General features: G+C 36.0%; 1 protein-coding gene and 1 long non-coding RNA gene across 7 annotated transcripts in view; both read right to left on the bottom strand.

Moving 5' to 3' along the window:
* Nucleotides 1-20,794, bottom strand: part of XPR1 (xenotropic and polytropic retrovirus receptor 1) — a 223,780-nt gene that overhangs the window by 173,947 nt on the left and 29,039 nt on the right. The gene's annotated exons all lie outside the window — the stretch shown is intronic.
* Nucleotides 7,252-16,849, bottom strand: LOC146400166 (uncharacterized). Its single transcript, XR_014816412.1, has 2 exons — nt 10,475-16,849; nt 7,252-10,099 (listed from the first exon to the last, which is right to left on the bottom strand). It is a non-coding gene; the product is annotated as an uncharacterized LOC146400166 (long non-coding RNA).

Below are 20,794 nucleotides of genomic sequence, written 5' to 3'. Positions count from 1 at the left end.
GTGATTCCTGAGGTGCTGACTACATTCACAGTCTGTATGACAGCAGGACAGAAACCAAGCACTGGAGTAACTATGCTAAAAGTACAATTATTTTAAAATAAATGCAAGCATGCTTTAACAAGGTACAAAAGCTCAATTGACAACAGTTAATAATTTGTAAGGTAACAAAATAAGTTAAGTTTCACAAAAAGTTACAAATTTATCCATAGAGAGCTTTTGATTATACCTAGGGAACAACACGTTCTATTCTTTTTCAGTTGTTAACCCATTAATGGCACTAACAGTTGTGCCTCTAAATTTAAATTAATCTCAGCTTGTTTTCTTTCAGACACTGGCTCACTCACTATTCACCAATACCCTCTACTTGTCAAAGACTTCATTAAATTAAAAAGTAAACACAATAGGCATTTGAGCCTACTCAGGGTTCCACAGCTATAAAGTTGGAACTGCCTTTTAAGGAAGTATAAATATTTATATTTCACCATAAAAATACTAAACAAGTGAAATAGAGAATACCCAGAAAATAAAAATGTTTTCAGTTATTCACATTGAAAATATTTTATATGTATCAGTGTTACTATTTTAGTAAAACAAGGTACATTTTATTTCATCTTTCTCATTGTAAATGCCAAAAGAACAGCCTCCCAAGCTAATTAACTTTAAATGTCAATAAGATCCACTTTTTACTCAGACCTAAACTCCTCAGAGTAACTCATGTTCCCAAATTACTTCATATTCCTACTGACCTGAGCTACCAACTAAAACTTCCATATTTTGCCCCTACTTTAGATGTTAGAAGGAAAGTAACCTTAGAGTCACACTTTGCATAGTTAGAAGTTAAAGAAAATTAAAATTATCCATACACATTTGAAAATGTCTACAATTTGAGGATACTTAAAAAAAAAAAAACTGCACAGTGGAGGCTGCTTTTGAAAAACAATATATTTAGGTTTCAACCAGCAAAAATCAAAACTTAATTCCAAGAGAAAAAATGATTTGAAAAGCCATATAAAACTACAATTTCAAGTGTCTTAACTATGTAAGGGAATGAGAGAGGACTGACAAGGGGAAAAAAGTTACTTAGGAAGAAGGAAAAAGAGTGGTTAAGAGGTAGGGGAAAAGAATAACAATGAGAATTGTGTCAAATGTAAAAAGAAGGTGCATTATTTTTTTAGTTGTGAGAGCCCTGAAACTGATCAGACGAATAGTGATTTCTTAACCACTAACTAGTGATGTGGGAAATTTGAAATTTGGTTCACTTCTCGAAGTCCTAGTAATAACTTCATCTTGTAAATTAAGGAGAACAAAGTGAACTTTTCCGAAAAAAATGCTTCACAGAATTTTAGACCCTTAAAAGCAAAAGGGGTTTCATGCTCAAATAAATTTGAGAAACATTAAATACTGTATCTCTTCCTCTTTGATAGTCACAATATATGCTAAAAAGTAAGGAAACCACTAAAATGCCCTAGAATTAAAAAAATAACAATAATATTAATAAACAACAGTAGAAAATCCCATTTTTGTTTTATTGAATGTTTCACAAATTTATTTGGCCACAGAACACTTTCGGCTCATAATTTCTGAAGTCTACTATTACTTACATCTATGAGCATAAGTTTATATTTATTTATCATATCTGTTATTAGGCATAAACATTAGAAAGCATTGAGGAGTTCCCGTTGTGGCGCAGTGGTTAACGAATCTGACTAGGAACCATGAGGTTGCGGGTTCGGTCCCTGCCCTCGCTCAGTGGGTTAACGATCCGGCATTGCCGTGAGCTATGGTGTAGGTTGCAGATGCGGCTCAGACCCCGCGTTGCTGTGGCTCTGGCGTAGGCCAATGGCTATGGCTCCGATTAGACCCCTAGCCTGGGGACCTCCATATGCCGCGGGAGCAGCCCAAGAAATGGCAAAAAGACAAAAAGACAAAAAAAAAAAAAAAAAAAAAGAAAGAAAGCATTGATTTTAGCTGTCAAATACACATAAAGAGCAATGAAACTGAGACTCCAACTTGGGAAACAGGGCTAGGGTAGAAGCACAAATGCTCTAAAAGAAAAGTCATCTTCTAAACTTAGAAGATGAAGAGAAAAACTTGTTTCTTCTTAAAACATACAAGTAAGAAACTTCCCAAAGAGGCTGACACCCAGAAAAAGGAATTTGGCCCTAATACAGACAGGAAGAGGCAAACCTGTCTTAGAATTGTAAAGAGTACCTGTCTCTCACAACTCACCCTTGGGAATTCCAAGCTTGTGGCAGCACTACTTTAGTATTAGGGAAAACAGCGGCAATATGAAAATGCTTTTAAGGATGACTATGGCAACTACCAAAAGAAGAAAGAGACTCCGACAGCTGATATAGAAAGTTTATCTGACACATGAATTCAACCACAACTAGGGGCTGTCTGGTCCAGTCTCCCACTGACTACCTACAGGAACTGGAAATAACATGGACAGCTCAAACTTTTTGTTAAGATTAATAAAACAATTTTACTGCAACACTTTACTGATGATCACTGATCTCTTTTCATACAGATGATTTCAAGACTCTCACATCTCTTCTGAACCGTATCTTGATGACAACATGGGTCACTGGAAAGAATGCTGAAAGATCTCTAGAAACTGAAAATCCAATCTTTAACACTTATTTGATTGAGTTAACCAACAGACAGCTCCTGATAATATTCTCTCATTATTATTTCATTAGTTTAAGTATCTGTAGCTGTGTTATCTTGTTCATTCCTGATACTGGCAATACGGTCTTCTATTTTTGTTAACTCATAGTCTGACTAGAGATTTATCAATTTTATTGTTCTCCTCAAAGACCTATACTTCTGTTTCACTGATTTCTCTATTTTTTTTTTTTTGGTTTTGTTTACTATTTCATTGATTTCCTCTTTGACCTAATAATTTCCTTTTTTTGCTTACTTTGAGTTAAATTTGCTTTTCTTTTTCAAGTTTTTTAAAATGGAAGCTTTATTTCCAGTGTGATCCTTTTCTGTTGATCAGCCCTTCTAATCAGCATTTTATTTAATCAGTGTCTATTGAGAATGTTGATAACAGTATGTTCTACTACTTCGTGAATTGGAGAGAATATTCTGAAGTACCAAACTGAATCCAAAAGACTAGATGGTGGCCTAAACATATCAAGATGCAGGCTAACTAGGAAAAATCTCAAATCCTATATTCACTGTCAAAAAATCAGTTTGGAAAGTATGGGATAAGGTAGATCAACTTTAGTGCTGGCCCTCGCTCAATGGTTCCTTCAACAGAATCACTCAAGAAGAAATGAATAATCTACATACCCTTATTTAAACCTTTCCACAGACAAAACTTCAAGCCCAAATGTCTTCACTGCTGAATTCTACTGAATATTTAAAAAGAATGATCCCAACTCAAACTCTTCCAGAAAATTAAAGAGGAAAGAATTTTTCCCAACTCATTCTATGATGCCAACATTACCCTGATGCCAAAGCAATACAAAGGCATTTGAGCAACTTTATGTCAATAAATTCAACAATTTAGATTAAATGTACTACTTCCTTAAAAGACATCAACTACCAAAGTTCATTAAACAAGAAATGAGGCTGGCCCTAGCTGACATCTGTATGCAAAATATAAATTTTGTTACATACATGATACTGGATGGCTTAAACAGCAGAAATTTATTTCTCACAGTTCTAGAAGTTGGGAAGTCTGAGATCTCGGTGCCAACATGGACACAAGGTCAGGTTCTGGTGAGACCTTTTCTGGCTTGCAGTAGGCTGCCTTCTTGTTGCATCTTCACACAGCAGGGAGTAGAAAAAGGATACAAGCTCTCTCATGTCTCTTATAAAGGCAATAATCTCTCATTCATAAGGGCTCTATTTTCATGACCTATTACTTCCCAAAGGCCTCATCTTCAAATGCCAGCACATTAAGAACTAGGGTTAAACATATCAATTGGGAGGAATACAAACATTCAGTCCATAGCAACTTGAATTAAACAGAGAATTCTTAGATTTCACCAAAAACAGGATCCATAAAAGAGTAAGTTGATATAGTAGATTACATCAAAAGTTTAAAACTTCCACCCTGGAGAAGCCATTTTTAAGAGCATGAAAAGACAAGGGAGAAAATCTCTGCAAAGGTTACATCTGAATAAAGATCTGGTACCCAGATTATAAAAAGAATTCTCAAAACTCAAGAATAACAACCTTAATTTAAAAAATGTGCAAAAGATTTGAACAGACATTTCACCAAAGAAGACATACAAATGGCAAATGAGCAAAAGGAAAGTGGTCAATATTAGTGCAAATTAAAACTGCAATAAAATGACACTATGTTCCTATTAAAATTATTTCAAGACCCAATTCAGATCTTATTTTCTCCATTAATCATTCTCTTACTACTTCATTTATGAAGATTCTTTTGTGGATACTTTAGCTAAACTGCTCCTGAGAATGTCTATCTAATATACTATGTTATTTCCATAACTCAGATGACAGAGATCTCATACAGAAAAAATGAGTGTAAAAATAATAAATCTTACAATATAAATTACCTTATTCTGTTCCATCCTTTGTAAAAAGAATGTACAAATTTAGCTATTTCAATTTTCTCATTATAATGACCAAAAGATTTCTTTGTGAATAGCCTAATAAGAACATATTTTAGAATTGCACAGCAATTGTAGAACAACAGAAACTCTTAATATATTTAATCACACTAGATTTGCAATGTCCTGATTCAAAGTATAGATATTTCAACCTCGAATAAGATTCATGTGCCTCAAGTGTATATGCAAAATTAATTGCATGGGATAACACACCAATATAAATTCAATTTCCTTTGCCAATCTCACTGTTACCTTTTGTAACAAGAACATAGCTGATCAATTTCTCATCAGGAACTAAAAATTGGCTCTCAGACTCAGAATCGATAAACTATGTTTCACCTCTCAACCTTCAATAAAGGAAATGAAAATTTAATCAATAAAGGTAGAATCCCTATATTTCCAAAAAGCTGCACTTGTGGTCACCATGCCTAAGAGTGTTATTCAATCCTAAAAATCAACACGGTTCACCTTTTCAGCTAGAGTGGACACTTTCAAGTCCAAAGTATACTACGAAATTAAGCTTTAAAGAACGAGGTGGTTTATCTTAAAATTTAAGTGTGCATATATGCATGCATATGTGGGTGTGTATGTACCTATTACTTCCCATTGAAAAAGAAAGTCTAAAACAAGAAATAACTCAGTAGCAATGCTACTTTGAAAGAAGTGCTGATATGTGGCTTCTAAAGGAATTAAGACTCTTTATTATTAAAAGAATTAAGATTCTTTGGAAAAACAGCTGATTCTAAGTACTAGGTTAGAGATATGTTAGATGAGTCTGGAAAGCTCTATCATATCAGACAGAAAAAAGAAGCTATCAAAGACTAGGAGGGTCATATCAAAAGGAATGAGGAAATACCTGAAGATGCTCCTATTGAATCAAAGTTGATTATCTGATCATTACTAAGGATAAAAACTGCACTGGACCAAAACATACTAAACAAGTTTAAACATATTAATTTATTAAATTACCTAAAAATAGTACACTGGTCATCTTTGGAAAGTTTAAAACACAAATTATTACTTTGAAAACTGTAAAATAAAAGAATTAGGCAATCATCCTACCTTTCTTATACAATCTGTAATTAAGGGCAACCAAAAAGTTAACAAAGGGAAGTTCCTCTTTATAGAATTCTGGCTGATAAACACAGAGCATTAAAATATCACTGTTCTGTAAACCTTAGCAAATTCATGGATCTACGGCTAGACAATGCGTCAATAGCTAGTAATATTAGAAAGAGAAAACTCTGATATTGCATATCCCTCCTAATAGAAGTACACACTAGCACCTATAAAGTGTTCTTGGGGAAAGTATGTATATATAACATTTAATTTGAATTAGGTCAAGTCTCTAGGCTTAACTACAAATTTACAAGAAATAGAAGAGACACCATGTTAAGGTACACCACAGGAGTACAATCAGTAAAATTCAGACTCTGGGAGACCAAAAAGAAAAAAAAAAAAATCCAAACAAGGACTTTGTTCCACCAAATAATAATAATGAACATTTTTAAAAGAAAATGGAAAACACAAGGAAAAAAGAGTTGGAGGGAACCTATAGATCAGCTCTGACCAATAAAACATTCTTCAACGAGTGAAATGCTCTGTACTATCTAATATGGCAGCCTCTAACTTCATGTGGCTCCTGAGCACTTGATATACTAAAGATTGGAATATTTCATTTTAATTGTAATTAATTTAAATTTAAATAGCTATTTGTGGTTAGTGGCTACCCTACTGGGTGATGCCATTATTGATCAATGGAGAATTAAGAGACCTATTAATCAATCATAATATATCATATGATGGATCTTATCTGAACCAAATTAATAAAATCTTTAAAATATATATTAATAATTTCTTAAAAGCATAAAATATTTGACATTCTCAATATTAAGAAATTACTATTAACATTTTTATGTGTGATAACTGTATTTTGGTAATGAGGGCAGAAACTACCCTTTAGAAATATTTAGAAATAAAATGATTTAATTTCTGGAATTTGCTTCAAAATAATCAAAGGGAATAATCTAAGATTAGGCAATGAATTGATAGAGATTGCAGCTGGGTGATGGATAAATGGGACTCTGTATATTGTCTCTGTACTTTTGTATATTTTTGTAATTTTCCATGATAAAAATTGTTGGGGGAGGAAAAGACACTTAACCTGTGTGATAGGAGGAAGTTTGCCTTTTTGTCTCTCCCAGGAAGGATATTGGAAATACAAAAGAAATTCTTAAGAGGGATAGTTTGGTTAGAGGCAGATAAACTGTCCTATACTATATTTGATACACTTAAGCCTGACTATCTATTGGACAGCTTTTTTTTTTTTTGTCTTTCGTCTTTTGTCTTGTTGTTGTTGTTGTTGTTGTTGTTGTTGTTGTTGCTATTTCTTGGGCCGCTCCCACGTCATATGGAGGTTCCCAGGCTAGGGGTGGAATCGGAGCTGTAGCCACCGGCCTACGCCAGAGCCACAGCAACGCGGGATCCGAGCCGCATCTGCAACCTACACCACAGCTCACGGCAACGCCGGATCGTTAACCCACTGAGCAAGGGCAGGGACCGAACCCGCAACCTCATGGTTCCTAGTCGGATTTGTTAACCACTGCGCCACGACAGGAACTCCCTGGACAGCTTTTTATTTCTGGGTAATACACTTAAATTTTTCTTTGATATTATTTGACTGCTCCTTTCGATGTGGGTAGATTAGAATGTGAATGCATATGCCTCAGTTGTACCTTTAACTCTGGCTCAAAATTTGAAGAAAGGACATTAACTGCAGTGGGTTTTTTTTGGTTTTTTTTTCCAGCTTAGATTTAGGGATATGGTAGGCCAAAGATCACCACCACTACCCCATCTCCAGCAAAAGATATCCACAGCAAATCTCTGGAACCTCTGATGTTATCATCATTGGAAAAAGGGTCTTTCAAGGTAATTAGGGATCCTGAGATGAAATCATCCTACATTACCAAGAGGACCTTAAATCCAATGACAAATGTCCTCAGAGACATGAGAGAATAGATGGAGGTGAAGGCAAAGTGAAGAGGCAGAGACTGGAGTGAAGCGGCCACAAACCAAGAAAGTCAGCAATCACTAGAGGCTGGAAAAGGCAGATTATCCCCTCAAAATTCCCGAAGTACAGTGCTGGCAACATCTTGATTTCAGACTGTGGCCTCCAGAACTGTGAGAGAATAAATTTCTCTTACTTTAAGCCACTAAGTCTGTGATAAATTGTTAAGGCAGCCACAGAAAATTAACAAAAGGGATTATCTACTCTTTGAATTACTGAATACCTCTCTTTTCTCATGTTGCCTCAATAATTAAATGTTACTGGGAATCAAAATGACTTCTAGACCATTTTTTTTTTCTTTTTATGGCCATACCTGTGGCATATGGAAGTTCCTGGGCTAGGGGTCAAATTGGAGCTGCAGCTGAGGCCTATGCCACATCCACAGCAACACTAGATCTGAAACATGCCACATCTTACGGCAGGCAACACTGGATCCCTAACCCACTCAGCAAGGCAGGGATCAAACCTGCATCCTCAAAGAGGCAACCTGGGTTCTTAACCTGCTGAGTCACAATAGGAACTCCACATCTTTTCTATTTTGAGGGCAGGCATTTTTGTTTCTTTTATTCAATGATGTATACCAAGTGCTGGAAAACTACTCTCTGATCATACTTTTTTATGCCTCTTTCTACACTTTTCTCATTAGCATTCTTTCATTAAACATCTAAGGTGGTCCTGCCTAAGGAAAACAAAAAGATGACAAGAAAATACTTCTCTTTCTTTAAATTCTGCCAACTTTAAGCTTTAACATCATTCCAGTTTCCTAACGGCCCATTTAGAAAATTCTATCTGAAATCATCATATTCATTCATGTGGTATATGATCTTTTCCTATACAATGTAGACTACATACCAAGAATTTGCAGAGCACTTTTGTTTCATGATTTAGTGTTTTGTAATTATTTTTCTACTTTATGAACTTCCCTCAAACTTACCAATAAAAAAAAAAAAAAAAAAGAAAGAAAGAAAGAAATAGCACTGTGTGAGTACCTTTATGTATTATGGACTTTTGTATGCAAAGGAAAATTTTAAACACTGAAAATATGTTACCTACTCTGAAGTGTCACAAAAAAGGGATTAAAAGGCTGTTCAAAACATTTCTTCATTTCTCCTGGCTTCCTACCTGTTAAATTGGATATATATATTTTTGTCACATAATTTTACTACTTATTAACACTGTCCTATAACGATGAGCATTAAATTAAGTTTAATTCTCTATGAAAGAGAAGTAGATATTTTTGTCAACTTGAATGTAATGCTATTTATTATCTAAAACATGTCTTTCCTATTAGTGAACTAGTTTGTAGTGGCATCTTTAACAAGTGTATTTTTGAAGGTGATAATCTTTTTTTATCTAGAAGGTTTTTCACAATACAAATGCATACACAATCCTTTTTCAATGTAAATATGAAAAAAGCACATCCTTCAGAAGAAAAAACCCCATTACATGTCTCTGAATATCAATCAGGTCTTTTGATCTTTTCTAAAAAAAGTTAAATGAGATTAGAAAATATATCATTCTTGGGAGTTCCTGTTGTGGCTCGGCGGTAACAAACCCAACAGGTATCCATGAGGCAGGTTCAATCCCTGGCCCTGCTCAGTGGGTTAAGGATCTGGCATTGCTGTCAGCTGTGGTGTAGGTCAGCAGCTGCAACTCTGATTCAATCTCTAGCATGGAAACTTTCATATGCCAAAGGTGAAGCCCTACAAAGAAAAAAGAAAACATATCATCCTTAAAGATATGACAATTATCGTTTTGGCTTGGCTTGTGTCTCAACTTCCACTAGTAGCTATCCGTATTTCTTTATTTCAAAACAAGGTTGCAGTGGCTAACAGATGAATCCAGCATTTCATTTTTGGGCTTAAACTCTCGACTAGTCCTTGAATAGTCTTCTCATTGAATATTAACCTACTACCAGCAGAAGGATTTTTGAAAATCAACAATAAATGACTAAACAAAACAACACTAATAGAAAAGTGAAACTTAGAAAAGATACTCTCCTGCCACTGCCCAGCTGAAAATGTTACAAATTAGATACAGTCTTCCCTATAACATATATCAAATATTTTATTTCTAGGTCTGAAAAAAAAATGTTTAAAGAGACAGTGATGCAGGCTAACAAAACAGAAAACTGGGAGGAGGGGAGACATCAGATTATAAACAACATAAGAAAAGTAATGTATTATGAATGTATGTATGTGACAATAATCCTATATATGCAAAAACTACTTCATGAATTTTACAAATGCAATTCAGTCTTCTATCCTCTTGAACTAAAAAAAAAAAAAAAAAAAAAGCAAGCTCACATCTGTTAAAACAAAAAAGACCTGAGGACAGAGGTGAGGTGGAAGAGAAAGCCTGAAGTAGATTCTGTCCATTCAAGCATATAATCAGAATGAATAATTTACAAGCTTACTTTCATCTTCATTGCCACTAAGAACTGAATTCTTTTTTTTTTTTTTTTTTTTTTATTTTTAAATGGGTAAAATTTCTTAGTGTTTCTTTTTGTGTGTGTGTGTGTGTGTGTGTGTGTGTGTGTGTGTTTGTCTTTTTGTCTTTTGTTGTTGTTGCTATTTCTTGGGCCGCTCCCGCGGCATATGGAGGTTCCCAGGCTAGGGGTCCAATCGGAGCTGTAGCCACCGGCCTACGCCAGAGACACAGCAACACAGGATCCGAGCCGCGTCTGCAACCTACACCACAGCTCACGGCAACGCCGGATCGTTAACCCACTGAGCAAGGGCAGGGACCGAACCCGCAACCTCATGGTTCCTAGTCGGATTCGTTAACCACTGCCCCACGACGGGAACTCCAGAACTGAATTCTAAGGAGCTTAGGGAGACTGTAACACATCAGCTAACCAAGTTGAATAAACAGAGGAGACTAAGCAAAAATGATTCAATAAAACCTGTTCCTAAGATTGGGGAAGGGGTTGGGGAACTAAAAAGAAATGGCAGAAAAGCAAAGACTGGTGTAGTAGTGGTCAATGACTTCTACCTTAACTGTATCTATTCATTTCATTTTAGAAAGTCAGGTAGCTGTATTAAATCAACTGAAGCAGAAGGCTACATTATGCTAATATTAGCTATGTATACTCCCCATCAAAAGGAATACTTTATAATAGAAATGGCAAAATACAAAAAGAAAACAATCGAAGCACTTGTAGGTCTTTCCATTACAATTCAAATAAGCTAAAACATTTATTGCACTAAGTAGGCATATATGAAAAAATTCTCCAACAATCCCTATATGATTTTTCAAACCGAAAAGCATATTTCATATACCTCTGAAAGGAAGCATACCAAAACAAAAAGAAGTAATTTAATGTCTTACCAAAAAACATACAATTACCCAACAGCTTATAAAATTTGATTTATAAGCCATCAAAGGAAACAATTCTTGGCATCAAGACAACCACAATGTCAAAAAATATTTATAAACTAGGATCCAATATCATCTGCTTCTCTACTGGCTTTAAAGAAATGATACGTGTATCACTTTAGACTCTAAACCACAGTCAGCATTATAAAACAATGCAGGTTCGATCCCTGACCTTGCTCTGTGGGTTCAGGATCTGGCATTGCTGTGAGCTGTGGCGTAAGTCGCAGATGTGGCTCAATTCCCATGTTGCTGTGGATGTGGTGTAGGCCAGCAGCTACAGCTCCAATTCGACCCCTAGCTGGGAACCTCCTTAGGCTGAGGGTGCGGCCATAAAAAGACCAAAAAAAAAGGGGGAAAAAAAAAGAATTGGGAGTTCCTGGTGTGGTCAGCAGAAACTAACCCAACTAGTACCCATGAGGATGTGGATTCTATTGCTGGCCTCACTCAGTGGGTTAAGGATCTGGCATTACCATAAGCTATGGTGTAGGTCACAGACACAGCTAAGATCTGGCATTGCTGCAGCTGTGATGTAGGCCAGAAGCTGTAGCTCTGATTCAACCCCTAGCCTGGGAACCTCCATATGCCATAGGTGAGGTCCTAAAAAGCAAAAAGGAAAAATAAAAAAGAGAGAAAATACTGAAAGCACCTAAGGAAAAGCAACAAATTACATACAAGGAACAATAAGGTTATCAGCCGATTTTTCAGCATAAACTCTGCAGGCCAGAAGTGACTGGCAAAACCTACAACCAAGAATACACTACCCAGGAGTTGCCACTGTGGCACAACACGATTGGTGGCACCTCTGGAATGCTGAGATGCATGTTCAATCCACAGCCTGGCACAGTGGAATTAAGGATTTGGTGTTGCCGCAGCTGTGGTGTAGGTTGCAAGTGAGGCTCAGATCTGATCTCTGCCCTGGTAACTCCATATGCTTCAGGGAGACCAAAAAAGAAAAAACAAAAAGAATACTTCACCCAGCAACTCTCTCATTCAGATATGAAGGAGAAATCAAAAGCTTTACAGTCAAGCAAAAGCTAAGAGAATTCAGCACCACAAAACCAGCTTTACAACTAATACTAAAAAAAGGAACTTCCCTAGGAGGAAAAGAAAAGGCCATGACTAAAAATTACAAATGAGAAGGCTCACTGATAAAGGCAAATATATAGTAAAGGTAGGAAATCACCAACATACAAATATGATATCAAAACCAGCAATCATGAAAAGAAGAGGGTCCAAATGCAGGTTACTAGAAATGAATTTGCAATCGAGAGACCAGTAATTTAGAACAATCTTGTATATCCTATATCAAAACTTCATGGGAACTACAAACCAAAAATCTAAAAGAGATATACACACACAGATAAGAAAAAGCAATCCAAACACAACACTAAAGACAGCAAACCACAAGAGAAAACAAAAGAAAAAAGACCAACAAAAACAAATCCAAAACAATTAAAATGTCAACAAGAACATATATATCAACAATTACCTTAAATGTAATGGACTACATGTTCCAACCAAAAGACATAGACTAGCTGAATGGATACAAAAATAAGACCCATATACACCCTGTCTACAGGAGACCCCCCTTCAGTTCTAGGGACATATACAAACTGAAAGTGAGAAGATAGAAGAAGATATTCCATGCAAACGGAAGTTAAAAGAAAGCTGGAGTAGCAATACTCATATCAGACAAAAGAGAATTTAAAATAAAAATGGTTACAAGAGACAAAGAAGGACATTACATAATGATCAACAGATCGATACAAGAAGAAAATACAATTATAAATATATATGCACCCAACATAGGAGCACTTCAATATATAAGGCAAATGCTAACAGCCATGAAAGGAGAAATTAACAATAACACAATAATAGTGGGGGACATTAACACCCCACTTACAGTAATGGACAAGTCATCCACACATAAAATCAACAAGGAAACACAAACCTTAAATGATGCATTAGGCCAGATGGAAGATTTAATAGATATTTATAGAACATTCCATCTGAAAGCAGAATAGACATTCTTCTCAAGTGCACCTGGAAAATTCTCTAGGATAGATCACAATCTGGGCCACGAATCAAACCTTGATAAATTTAAGAAAATTAAAATATCAAGCATCTTTTCTGACCACAATGCTGTAAGACTAGAAATCAACTACTAAAAAAAAAAAAAAAAAACCTGCCAAAAAACAGAGAGAAAGCTGCAAAACATCACAAACATGTACAGACTAAACAATATGTTACTAAATAATCAATGAATCAATGAAGAAATCAAAGAGGAAACCAAACAATATCTACAAATAAAAAAGAAAAACAATGATCCAAAACCTATGGGATGTGGCAAAAACAGTTCTAAGAGGGAAGTTTATCACAATATAAGCCTACATCAAAAAAGAACATAAATTTCTAACAAACTAACCTTACACCGAAAGCAACTTGAGAAAGAAAAACAAATAAAACCTAGAACTTAGTAGAAGGAAAGAAATCAAAAAGATCAGAGCAGAAATAAATGAAATAGAAATGAAGAAAACAACAGAAAAGAGCAATTACTAAAAGCTGGTTCTTTGAAAAGATCAACAAAATTGATAAACTCTTCCCTAGACTCATCAAGAAAAAAGGATAGAGGACTCAAATCAATAAAATTAGAAATGAAAATGGAGAGGTTACAATATACACCACAGAAATACAAAGGATCATAAGAGATTACTATAAGCAACTAAATACCAATAAAATGGACAACCTAGAAGAAAAAGACTCCTCCAAAGATACAACCTTCCAAAACCAAACCAGTAAGAAACAGAGAAGATGAACAGACCAAAAACAAGAACTATGATTTAAAATTGAAACCGTAATTTAAAACTTTTCGACAAACAAAAGTCCAGGACCAAGATGGCCTCAGGCGAATTCTATCAATGGTTTAGAGAAGAGTTAACACCTACCCTTCTAAAACTATCAAAAAAAAAAAAAAAAAAAAAAAAAAAAAGAAGAAGAAGAAGAAGAAAGGAAGGAATACTCCCAAGCTCATTCTATGAGGCCACCATTACTCTGATACCAAAACCAGACAAGGATAGCACAAAAAAAGAAAATTACAAGCCAAGATCACTGATGAACAGAGAAATAAAAGGAATCCAAATTGGAAAACAAGTAAAACTATCACTGTTTGCAGATGACAAGATACTATACAGAGAAAATCCTAAAAACACTACCAGAACACTGGTAGAGCTCATCAATGAATTCAGTAAAGTTGCTGGACACAAAATTAATACAGAAATCTACTGTATTTCTATATACTAACAACGAAAGTTCAGAAAGAGAAATCAGGGAAACAATCCCACTTACCATCACATCAAAAAGAATAAAATACCAGAATAAAATACCAGAATAAAAATAAAAAACCTATCTAAAGAGACAAAAGACCTGTACTCTGAAAACTCTGATACATGCACTCCAGTGTTCACATCAGCACTATTTATAATAGCCAAGATATGGAAGCAACCTAAATGTCCATCAACAGAGGAATGGTAAGGAAGATGCAGTACATATATACAATGGAATATTAGCCATTAAAAAGAATGAAATAATGCCACTTGCAGCAACATGAATGGACCTAGAGGTTACCAAACCAGGTGAAATTAGTCAGTGAAAGATAAACATCATATGACGTCACTTATACGTGGAATCTTAAAAAAAAAAAAAGATACAAATGAATTTATTTGCAGAACAGAAACAGACTCATGGACTTGGAAAACAAACTTATGGGGTTACCAAAGGGGACAGGTGAGGGAGAAGGATGGACTAGGGGGGGTCTAGGACTAGCATACAGACTGCAGTATACAGAATGCCTGGCCAACAGGGACCTGCTATATATAGCACAAAGAACTCTACCCAATATTCTGTGATAATCTACATGGGAAAAGAATCTGAAAAACAATGGATGTGTGTATATGTCTACTGAAGCAATGTGTTGTAGAGCAGAAATTATCACCACATTGTAAATCAACTATACTTCAATACAACTTTAAAAAATGAAAAGAAAAAAAAAGACAAAATCTCTGGTCTCAAGGTACTTACATTGTCTCAAGAGAATTAATAAACCAATGAAAAAAACACAAGATATCAAAAAGTGACAAACAGTATGCAAAAAAAAATAAAATAGGGTAATATAATATAAAGTGGCTATAAGATCGGGTATTCAGAAGGCCTCCTGAAGGATATAGCCATGGAATAATCTAATGATTCTCAATAAAATTTAAGAGCTAAGGCTTGAATATAAGAGCTAGCTTAGCCTGATTTAGGTATAGAACAAAAAGCAATGTGACTAGAGCCTGCTGAAGAAGAGGGAAAATGGCAGAAGGTCACAAACACATGATCAAATTATTTAGGGCCTTCTAGGTTAGAGCAATAAATTTTTATATTATACCCTTGGATTGTAAGAAGCAGCATCCTGAAACTTACTGTCATGCTTTTTGTAAAACAGCTGGATACTATTCACCACACCAAACAAAATATTCTTAAGGAAGCTCCTAAGGAAGAATTTCTTTCAATCATGTTCAATAAAAGCTGATCTTTTTCTGAGGAATTGGTATAAATTTACCTTATGTGAATTGAGAAATTAATCATGCCTTCCTCTATCCTCTGAACTCTAGAATAGTCAAGGTGGAATTTACAATTAGCTTCTGGCAGCTGTATAAACCTTATGGCATCTATTTTTTAATAAACTTTTTATTTTAGAAGTTTTTATTCTTTTTACAGCCACATCTGTGGCATATGGAAGCTCCCAGGCTAAGGGCTGAATTGGAGTGGCAGCTGAGGCCTGTACCACAGCCATGGCAACACTAGATCTGAACTACATCTGCCATCTACACCGCAGCTTGCAGCAACACCAGATCCTTAACTCACTGAGTGAGGCCAGGGGTCAAACAGCATCCTTATAGAGGCAATGTCAGGTCCTTAACCTGCAGAGCTAAAATGTGAACTCTGTAGAAGAGTTTTATATTTACAGAAAAGTTATTAAAAGTAGTGCAGAGAGTTCCCATATATCCAAGCTGTCAATCAGTTTCCCCTATCATTAATACCTTACATGATAAGCATTGCACATTTGTCACAATTAATGAGCAAACAATGATATATTATTAACTAAAGTCTATAATTTACTCAGATTTCCCTAATTTTTACCTGATGCTCTTTTTCTTCCAGGATCTTTATGGTATCTATTAGATTTTTACTGGAGCTTTATTTTACTACTCTGCCTTTATTTCCCCCTTATCCTTACCTCTGTGACTACTACCTAATATATATTTATCTAATTCTATGAACCTTTTCCAATACTTCTGGGAACTATGTGGGAAAAAAAATTAGCAGAGTTTTCAAAAGACACAATTAGCTTTTGCTCAGGTCTAATAGTTTAGGATTATTCAGAGTAGGTAATGCTTCATAAATCTCTTAAAAATATAGAGACTCAAAGAAATGTTCAAATAAAAATGTTATTCAAAGATATCATTTGGATAAAAATGCAAAGTTAATATTAAAAAAAGCATTTTTATGTTTCCATACTAGTTTAATTGACATTCAGCATTAGTAATCCTGATTGTTCTTACTGAGCCTTAACATGGTCTCAGATCACACAAATCAAAGATAAGGGTGAGGCAAAACGATCTTTTAAAGTCCTTTTCAATTAGAAATATTGATATCTTAATTCTGTGACCTAGGCTCTTACATTCTCTCTCTCTTTTTTTCGTTTTTTGTTTGTTTGTTTGTTTTTTTGCCATTTCTTGGGCCACTCCCACGGCATATGGAGGTTCCCAGACTAGGGGTCGAATTGGAGCTGTAGCCGCCAGTCTACACCAGAGCCACGGCAACTCGGGATCCGAGCTGCGTCTGCAACCTACACCACAGCTCACAGCAATGCCGGATCCTCAACCCACTAAGTAAGGACAGGAATCGAACCCACAACCTCATAGTTCCTAGCCGGATTCATTGACCACTGAGCCACGAAGGAAACTCCTACATTCTCATCTTGACATTTTTCCATCACAAGTAAAGAGAGGAAAACATTTAATGTTTCTAAACAAAAGATACTACATTTTTAAAAGAGGATGGCAAAATAAAGTTTGAAGCTTTACTTGAAATTTATTGAGTATAAATCAAAACATTAATTTATTGTATGTTATACTAAGCGAATAAGTTTATATATATATATATGTAACTATATAAATCTCAAAAGCATCCTGAGGAAAGGGGGAGTTTGCCACGAAAGAGGTGTGAATATTTACCCAAGCAAATTTGACAGAATTGGACTATGTCAAATGGGTAACACAATTAAGAGTTCTGTTTTCATATTTATAATAAATTGTCTTGCCTTGAGACAATCCTGATTATTAAGATGTGACTGATTCATTTATGGTGGGACTTCTAGTTTGCAGCTTAATCTACTCTGCCCCAAATATCCAAATACCAAATACCTCATTGACAGCAGGCACTGTAAAAACATAATATAGCTTAAAGTTTTTATCATCTATTTCCAAAAATTCTCCAAAACATTACTCCATGAAAGACTGACTCTAAGGGCCCTAAATGTGTGTCTACCCTTCCACACAAAAAATAACCCCACGAGTCTAGACCACTTATTTTACTGTTATGTATGCCCTACAAATCTTTCTGCAGAAAAAGATAAAATAGTAAAATTTTAATTTTATTCATGACATTATTTAAAAATCAGGGAGTTCCCATTGTGGCGCAGTGGAAACAAATCTGACTAGTATCCATGAGATGTCGGTTTGATCCCTGGCCTTGCTCAGTGGGTCGGGGAACCAGCATTGCTGTGAGCTGTGGTGTATGTCGCAGATACAGCTCAGATCCTACGTTGCTGTGGCTGTGGTGCAGGCCAGAAGCTGTAGCTCTGATTCGACCCCTTGCCTGGGAACACCCATATGCCACAGGTACAGCCCTACAAAGCAAAAAAAAAAAAAAAAAAACAATCAGTAATTGCTGGGAATTCCTTTTCCTTTGTGGCACAATGAGTTAGGGATCTGGCATTATCACCACAGTGGTTGCTCAGGTTGCTGCTGTGGCGTGGGTTCAATCCCTGGCCTGGGAACTTCCACATGGGCACGGCAAAAAAGAAAAAAAAAAAATCAATACACTCTACAAGCTTTAGGGTAGAATTATAAATCACCTTCTCAGTCACATATTTTCAAATGTAAATGCCACCAAAAATAACAGAAATTACACAGAGGAGTAGGTAATGATATCTATCAAAGGAGATCAGATGTAAACTGATAAGGAATACCTGAGAATAATTGTTTAAGTGTTAATACATACTACTTCAGAATATGATCATTTCCTAGTTACAATCAAAAGACACTTATTTTAAATAAAAGTGGAGACCCTTTATTTTTCATGAATCAATGCATAAATGCTTCATGAAATTCACTCCCAAATGATGAATGAAGCAAAATAATCAAGAATCTGAATGTCTGTTTATTTGAATAATAAAAACAACTCTTTTTTTTGTCTTTTTAGGGCTGTACCCATGGCATATGGAGGTTCCCAGAAGTCTAATCGAACTGTAGCAACATCAGATCAGAGCCACGTCTGCGACCTATACCACAGCTCAACCTCAGGTCCTTAACCCACTAAGCAATGCCAGGGATTGAACCTGCGTCCTCACAGGTACTAGTCAGATTTGTTTCCACTTAGCCACGATGGGAACTCCAATAAAAGCAACTTTAAGTAAACACTCCTTGATTTCTTAATACACTGAAATTATTTTGTTTGGCTGCTTTCTTTTAAGTGTAAAAAAGCCACCTTATCTATGAAGAGTAATTCTTCAAATTAGAAGAAAATAATCAACTAGTATAAAAAATAAGTCAACTTTTCATCAAAAAAATTTTTTCATATACTGTGCCTTGTGACATGTGGAGGTTCCTGGGGCAGGAACTGCCCCCATGCCACAGCAGCGACCCAAACTGCTCCAATCACAATGCTGCGCCACACGGGAACTCCCTAATATACTTTTATTAAACAAATCACTTTACTCTTTGAGAATCCATTTTAAGTTATCTTTCCTTCCCTATAATTATAAATCCATTTCATCTTAATTAAAGGTACTGTGAAATATGAAGAAGGAACTTATTTTACTATAACTCATCTTAAGCAGTAAGTAACAAAAATGTTTTTTTCATTCTAATAATGATGTTAAGTTATAACCATTTAATGTATGTAAATAATCAGGATAGCTATTACTTCAATTCAATGCAATAAACATTAAATAATAAACATCCGGAGTTCCCGTCGTGGTGCAGTGGTTAGCGAATCCGACTAGGAACCATGAGGTTGCGGGTTCGGTCCCTGCCCTTGCTCAGTGGGTTAACGATCCGGCGTTGCCGTGAGCTGTGGTGTAGGTTGCAAACGCGGCTCGGATCCCGCATTGCTGTGGCTCTGGCGTAGGCTGGTGGCTACAGCTCCGATTAGACCCCTAGCCTGGGAACCTCCATATGCCGCGGGAGCGGCCCAAGAAATAGCAAAAAGACAAAAAAAAAATAAAAAATAAAAAAATAAACATCCTATAGATGATAATAGAATAGTCAAACCATCAATGAACTTAAGAAGCCTATAAATTGGGAGTTCCTGTCGTGGCTCAGTGGTTGACGAATCCAACTGGGAACCATGAGGTTTTGGGTTCGATTCCTGGCCTTGCTCAGTGGGTTAAGGATCTGACATTGCTGTGAACTGTGGTGAAGGTTGCAGACTCGGCTCAGATCCCGCATTGCTGTGGCTCTAGCGTAGGCCGGTAGCTACAGCTCCAATTCGACCCCTAGCCTGGGAACCTCCACATGCCGCGGGAGCAGCCCAAGAAATGGCAAAAAAAAAAAAAAAAAAAAAAAAAAAATTAGAAGCCTATAAACTTACTGGCTACGGCCTTAAAAAACCTCAGAATTAACCATACTGATCTAAAATTATTTATGGCAAGGGTTCTCAACTTTGGCTACATATTAGAATCACCGAGAGAGACTGTAAAACTATCAAAGCCTGGGCTCCACCCCTCAAATCCTATTTTGATTGGTGTGCCAAATATTAGTATTTGTAAAACAAACATACAAACAAAACACAAGCAAACTGAGTTAACTGAGCAGCAGATTTGAAAATCACCAATTTGGAGTTCCCGTCGTGGCGCAGTGGTTAACGAATCCGACTAGGAACCATGAGGTTGCGGGTTCGGTCCCTGCACTTGCTCAGTGGGTAACGATCCGGCGTTGCCATGAGCTGTGGTGTAGGTTGCAGATGCGGCTCGGATCCCGCGTTGCTGTGGCTCTGGCGTAGGCCGGCAGCTACAGCTCCGATTCGACCCCTAGTCTGGGAACCTCCATATGCTGCGGGAGCGGCCCAAGAAATAGCAAAAAAAAGACCAAAAAAAAAAAAAAAAAGAAAAAAAGAAAATCACCAATTTATGGTACACTTCAGTTTTAATAAGATTAAAAAACCCCCAAAACTTGCTTACTGGCACCAAAAGTCAGGTCCACTAAAACTTAAGGTGTAGCAAAAAGGGAACTAAAGGAAAGAGAGAAAGACAATATTCTAAAAAATAACTGAGGCCCATCAAATATTTTTTCCTCTAAAAATGTTAAAAGTTGAAAGTCCTGTCTTGGACTTTGTGATAAATCTGCTGGTGTGGTGTTATTTTATAAATAACTGCTAAATAAAAACCTAGAAATATAGATTAAATAACAAGAATAAAGAAATGTTTAAATTT

This window comes from Sus scrofa, chromosome 9 (genome assembly GCF_054392235.1).
Source record: "Sus scrofa isolate SSC_HxYL_T2T_F1_AM1 chromosome 9, Sscrofa_HxYL_maternal_Yorkshire_Landrace_v2.0, whole genome shotgun sequence".
NCBI lineage: Eukaryota > Metazoa > Chordata > Mammalia > Artiodactyla > Suidae > Sus > Sus scrofa.
Note: the sequence above shows the minus strand (reverse complement) of the source record. Positions and strands in the feature narration are given on the sequence as shown.